The sequence below is a fragment of the Nicotiana sylvestris genome, chromosome 3 (genome assembly GCF_000393655.2).
Source record: "Nicotiana sylvestris chromosome 3, ASM39365v2, whole genome shotgun sequence".
Taxonomy (NCBI): Eukaryota; Viridiplantae; Streptophyta; class Magnoliopsida; order Solanales; family Solanaceae; genus Nicotiana; species Nicotiana sylvestris.
Genome location: NC_091059.1, coordinates 136,844,467 through 136,851,856, shown reverse-complemented (window position 1 = coordinate 136,851,856; position 7,390 = coordinate 136,844,467).

Here is a 7,390-nt window from a genome sequence, read left to right as displayed (position 1 = left end):
TTTGTTGGTTTCCTTTGATTTGGCATTTAATTAGTGGTGGCGAGCATTAGAGTTAGTTAATTCAATATGATAGGATAATTTGATTAGGAATTAATTTAGGTTTTATTTTTAATTTTTAAAAGAAATTAGAAAAGAAAAAGAAGAAAAATCAAAAGAAAGGAAAAATGAAAAGTTGGGAGAAGACCCAAATTTGGGCTGCCCTCAGTTGAATTATGTACAGGCCCAAAACCATTTCCTCATACCCGCCCACCCGACCCAAACCCGCCCTTAACCCGGTCCAGCCTCCTAAAACCAGACGACCCCGTTTCGACGAGCTTGAATCCCAGCCGTCGATCTTCTTTAGATCCAACGGCTAGGAACCGTGGATCCTGATAATATATAAATGTCCGAACGGACCCCGCCCCTCTCAGATCCCCCCTCTCTTCGTCTCTCACCATCTCAGAGACCCCCCAACGTAACCTCGTCGTGCACCGCCGCCGGAAATCGCCCTACGGCGGCGGTAAGTCTCCGATGGCCACCAAATTTACACCCTAGCTCCCTCTCCTTCTCCTCAGTCCAAATCCACACCCCTTTTCCCGCAAATCACACCTGAGTTTCTCGAATCTGGCTCAGAAGATCCGAACCCTAATCCGCCGCCCTATTTTTCCATCGCCTCAACCGACGCCGCCGCCTCCGTTCAACCCCAAAATAACACCCCAGAACCCCTATAGTCCCTTCTTCCCCAATCTCAAACTCTTGGCTCTCGAATCACCTTCAAACTCTTCGAATCTCAAATCACAAGTTGAACCCTAAAGGTCAAAATCAAGATTCTGCGGACGATATCGATCCAAAATGATTTTTATTTGCTTGTTCTCTATGAGAACATGCAATTAATGTCAGATTGGACCAAGAACCCAAGGATTTGGAGATTCGAATTGCTTTCTTCTTGGTCCTAATTGTAGAAGGTATTTATTTTCTTTTGTGTCTGTGATTAATCTCCTTTTTTTTCTTACTTCGTTCTATCCGTGTTTGTCTACTTCATCTCTTGCCTCTCTCCTTTAGTTAATTTTCCCAACTTTGACTGAATTTGAGCAAAGTGGTTAGCGACATGCTTGAATTTCTATTTACTTTTGTTTAGTCTCACAAGTTATTTTAATTAGGTCTTTTCAATTTAATAGCCTAATTCATGCTATGGTAGTATAAAATTAATTGAAGTTAGTAAATTGGTCCGTCTGGTTAAGTTCTATTGTGTTCAGGATTTGAGTGTTTTGTTGGTTTGGGTTGCCTTCACTGGCTCATTGGTTTAGGAGCGGGCCTGGATTTAGTTCAGCTTTGCGTCACTCTTGGCCCATTTTCGTTTTGGTTTAAGGGGTAATAAATAGGGTGTTGAGGGGTAGTTTGGGTAGTTTAGGTTGGAAAATCTTTTTCACAACAGAATGGGAAGCTTCTAGTAGGGGTTTTAACTGAATTTCAGGAGTGGGATGGTTTAACTTGGCAAGCAAGTCAGAATTTTAGGGATTAGGTAGCAAAATAAGAATTAAAAAGGGACTAAGGGGGTAAATACTAAATTTTCTAGACTGCCATATTTGTTTGCCTATAAAGGCACCATTTCTTGCCTTAGAAGGTAGATTTTAGAGAGAGAATTCCAGAAAATTACAAAAACGGCTAGAAATTTCTATTGGCAATTTCAGTGATTTTTTTTCCTTTCTGAAAAACAGAAGCTCTCATTCTGATACTCAAAAAATGAATTGATGTTTGGTTGCTGATTAGTTCTGATTCAAGCTGTTTGAGGGTTAACCTTTCATTGGATTTGAGTTGATTTCCTGGGTTTAATAGTTGAATCTGTTTGGTTTCTGCTGCAGATTCCCTACTGCTCTGTTGCTGATCTTCCCTTTTCTATTCTTTGTTTTCGAATTTCAGGTACTCATCTCATCTTTCCATGTATGAAAATGGATGAATATGAAGATTGGTTCATTTGAATGGAGACTTACATTGATGTAGTTGTTATTCAATTTTTTCGCACCTTCGAAATTGTTTAGCTTCGTTTAATTTCCTTATACTCCTTTCCACTCGTTCTGGATATGGTTTGCTGTAGTAATGTTAGCTTGGTAGTTCACTGTGGGGGTATCAAATATGCATTGAAAGGGCTTGTTGTATAGGCCAGCTTTGTATAAGTGTTATTGAGATGAGCATGTTTAAAGTTAAGCTATCCATGTGACTAGGTAGATTAAAGGGTTTCAACGTTTAATTTCTAGGGATTTATTAAATTTTGTTTCCCTGTTTAGTAGTTTGAGTTTTGCTGTAATTTAAAGTTGCATATTATTCAGTAGCAAATTGAGTTTTAATTTTGTATTTGAAAGGGTCTGCGGATCTGCATATTTGCCTTGTTAGATTGATTCCTTCAAGGGATTGATTCCTTGGCCTCTCAGTTGCAATATCCTTGAATTGGGCCTATTTTCGTAGTTTGGCCTAAACCATCACAAATGGTCAGTTCCCTGGCCATGGTGCGTTAGACCATCAATTTTGGTCCGGTCGTGCTAGTTCTCCCCTTTTGCTCAAATAAGCATGGCCGCTGTGCCGGGCTTCACCTGGAGCCCAGTTCCTTCACGCATTAGGCCTGTATCAAGGATTGCTCAAATCAGGCTTAGTCAATTAGACCATATAATCGCTGTGCTGGGCTGGTTCTTTGATTCAGCCTTAGTGAAATAAATCACCAATTAAAGGAAGTACAAATAACATAATTATTTATGACCCCAACAACTAAGTTTAGAAATACCTTTAACAGAATTCGAGGCGCGCCATTTAGCAAATTTTCATGGCCCTCGCAGAGCTGAAACGCGCAGTTGCTTTAGGCGCGTATTTTAAATAATATCTTCCTAAACTCGGGTGCGTATTTATATGACCCAAATCTAAATTCGAACAATGTTAGATAAGATATGTTGCGGACTGCGGGTGCATTTATGTGACGTGGTTCAAAATGCATTTTATGTGACGTTGAATCTTCCTAAAAATATTAAATAAAAGCGGTTATAAAGTTAAAATTGAACCATAGTTTAAAACATGTATTAAAAATCAGATAATAGGCCGAATATAACAGTTAAGCGACCGTGCTAGAACCACGGAACTCGGGAATGCCTAACACCTTCTCCCGGGTTAACAGAATTCCTTATTTGGATTTCTAGTTCGCGGACTGTTAATCAGAGTCAATCTTTTCCTTGATTCGGGATTGGAACTGGTGACTTGGGACACCATAAATCTCCCAAGTGGCGACTCTGAATCTTTAATTGCAATAATCCCGTTTCGATTGTCTTTTAATTGGAAAAACTCCTTGTACTACCCTCTTCCGGGGGGTGTAGGTAAAAAGGAGGTGTGACACCCTTTTATTGCAGCATTTATGTTTTTATGCAATTTTTCTAGTTATACAAAAACCCTGTTTACTCGAGATAGGGGGAGAAAGAGAGAATCTAAAGAGAAGAGGGAAGAAATGAGAGAAAAAAGGAAAATGGTGTAACTAAATCCCTTAATTGAAGGCACAAATAATGGATTAGGAGTCTTTTAAGATTGGCTGTATATATTTTGTAACTAAAATGTGTTTAGGTCGGGTAAATATCAATACATGGATATTTTTCGTAATAAGGTTTCAAATAGTGTATAGGAATGAAAAAATCTCTAAATTTTTTGGTACTAAAACACCTTAGTTTCTTGATCATCTAACATCCTCTTAAAAGTAGCCCTCAAAGAGCTCGGAAGAAAAAGACTGCAGCGAAAAGGAATGGAACTCACGACCTTAAGGATTATAAAACCCTTGACCACTGAGCTAAGATGTTTGGCCATCTTAAGGGGATTCAAAATAGAGAAATTTTCATAAAGCACTATCTTTTAGTGGTAATTAGCTATCTATAGATATCATTTGCTATATTACGGATTGTAGATACATTTTCTATTGTTATAAGATGTATTCGACGTATTTAAGCTACTGTATTCATGAATACAGTAGCAAAATAGGCATGAATCAGGGAAGTCCAGCTAATCAGTTGTTGTATTCGACTGTATTCATGGCGTAAAACATGGGATTACAGTTGGACAAATTATTGTATTCGACTGTATTCACGGTGTGAAATAGGGGATTACACTATTTTTAAAAGGAAAGTGAATCAATTAACATAATAAACACCTAATATAACTCAACAAACTCAATTATAACACATAAATTTTGTATTTTCAGTTATAAAAAAGATTCTCAACCGAAAAATACCCCAAAAACATAGCAATCTTCAGAAAAATTATATAATACATCCGAATACATAAATTATATTAACTAAAAAAAATATATGAATACATTCATGGCATATAGCGAGACAATGAATACAATGAAATACATAGAATACAACGCGATACATTGAAATACAATGAAAAAAGATAGTGAATACAATAAAATACATGAAAATATGGCATGATACGTTGAATATACATTGAAATATATTAGCAGAAAATCAAGTTGCTCAGCCCCAAACTCCATCGTCTTTGTTCAAGAACATACCCTAATTTTCGGCGAATCCGCCGTCGAGCAAAAACCCTCGCAAATGAAGATAAATCGTTCTTGAATGAAAGCAGGAACAACATCATTGGACAAGAAGAAAAAGAGTGTACATATAAATTGCCGCCGCTGCCTTCTTTGCTATCCCCTAAGAATTACGATCACATCACTTGCCACTGAGATTCGATCACTATCTTGGAAAATAGGTATTACAGAGATGCTGGAGCAAAACCATTATGGCCAATGTCAAGTGTCCATCATAATTCCCATAGCTGTTAGCACGACGAGCCTAGAGAGGAATAGTTTAGGGGTGGATTGTATGAGATAGGGGAAGTTCTCTGTGGAGAGAACAAATAGGGGTTTTGGTTCAGAGAGGTGATGTGAGCATCATATTTTCAGGGAATGGGGGTAGATAATGGCATGTATCAAAGTAGAGAGAGAAAAGAAATAGTATAACTGAATAGCATATTTAGTGGCTTAGAGATAGAAGGTAACCAAATTTAGATATTTTGCTATAAACATTAAAAGGTATCTATAGAATATAATTTTTTTAAATGATATTTATTTAAAATAAATAAGGTGTTAACCTTTGATATAAGAGGTAAAAATTCCTTCAAAATATGATAATCCCTCTATTTCAATTTATGTGAACTTATTTGACTGGACACGGAGTTTAAGAAAAGAGAGAAGACTTTTGAACTTGTGGTGTAAAATGAGGCATATATATTTTGTGTGGCTATAAATCATTGTATAAAGATAAATTGTTTCCAAATAAGGAAATGGGTCATTCTTTTTGGCACAGACCAAAAAGGAAATAAGTTCACATAAATTGAAACGGAGGAAGTATATAACTATAAAATAAAAGTTTGACCTTATATATGTAGCCTAATTTTTTGGCGAAGGGGGTTCGGATGAACGCCCTTCCGCCCCTGAATCTGCCCTTGCGCTGATGGATAGAAAATTAACATGAATAGGGTTGTTAACAAATATGGAAATGGTGGTCGAAGCTAACATGAAGGAACAATCTAGAAGGAGAAAATGAGAGAAGAATGAGATGAGAAGAGAACCAACTCACTTCATTTCTTCAAAAAAAACTGTGTTTTTTACAATATCCTACAGTATTTAACAAGCTAACTGCTTCTAACATTAACCAAATTTCACTAACTCCTAACTAACTGACTCTACTTAATATTACACTTAAGCTTAACTGTAGTTAGCTATCAGGTTTTCACTTAGCTGCTAGCCAACACTCCCCTTCAAGCTGATAATTCAAACAAGTTCTTCAATCCCATTTTGTTCAACAAGTATTTATGTTGAGCTTTTCCTAGACCCTTTGTGAGTAGATTTGGTAGTTGGTCTTCTGTATTCACACTCAGTTTTGAGCAGTCCTTGTTGACTTAGCTTTTCCCTCACAAAATGACAATCTATATCAATATGTTTTGTTCTCTCATGAAATATTGGATTGGTAGCTATTTGGATTTCTGCTTTGCTATCATATATTAGAGTTATAGCAACTCAATTTTGACACCTAGCTCACTGAACAACACTGTTAACCATATAACCTCTGCTGCACAAGATGCCATACTTTTAAACTCTACTTTTGCTGAACTTCTAGAGACAGTACTTTGCTTCTTAGACTTCCAGGATATTAATGCATTGCCAAATTTTACTAAGTACCCTGTAACTGATCTCTTTATTTGTATGCATTCCCCCTAGTCTAAATCACATTAAGCAATCAACTTATTTAATGATTCTTCAGGCATCAAAAGTCCCAAACTAGGTGCCTCCTTTATATATCTTACCACTCTCAGTGCTGCCTCCATGTGAGAGTTCTTAGGACAGTGTATGAATTGATTGAGGACCTGAACCACAAAAACAATGTCAAGCCTGGTCATAATAAGATACAATAGTCTTCCAACCAATGTTTGGTAAACACCAGGATTTTTGAGAGCTTCATCTAGGTGAGCATTATTAGTATTGAAACAACTGTCATATTCTGCTGATGTTAACTTCTAATTCATCTCTAATGGTGTTCCAATTGGCTTTGCACCACTTAGACCTGACTCAGATATTAACACTAGTGCATACTTCCTCTAACACATGAGAATTTCTTATTTAGACCTTGCAAGCTCAATGCATAGGAAGAAATTCAGCTCTCCTAGATCCTTCATTTTGAACATTTTCTTGAGATCTATTCTAGTGTCACATATCAACTGGTTGTTATTTCCAGTGATCAAGAGATCATCTACCTACACAAGTATGATTACTATGTCATTCCCAGCCTTCTTTGTGAACAAAGAATAATCATAATGGCTTTGCTGAAATCCCATATAAAGTAAAGCTTCAGTCAACTTCATATTCCATTATCTTGGGACATGTTTAAGCCCATAAAGGGACTTGTGGAGTTTGCAGATCTTCTTGTAAGTCTCCCCTTGTCTAGAAAACCCCTTAGATATATGCATATAGACCTCTTAAATGAGATATTTATTAAAGAAAGCATTATGAACATCCATCTGAAAAATCAACCACTATTTAGAGGCTTCCAATGCAATAATGGACCTGACAGTGACTATTTTAGGCATAGGAGAAAAGGTTTCACCATAATCCAAACCTTCATTTTGACTATACCTCTTAGCAACCAATCTATATTTGAACCTTTCTACCTTCCGAGATGTTTTATACTTAGTTCTGTATACCCACCTATAGCCAGTAGGTGTTTTTCCAGGTGGAAGATCTACAATGCTCCAGGTATGATTATCCAGCAATGCTTTAATCTCCAACTACATAAATTTTACCCATCTAGGATCAGTAACAAACTCTTTGAAAGTAGTTGGTTCTGAGAGAGCTGAGTAGGTTGTGAGAGCTTGTATGAAA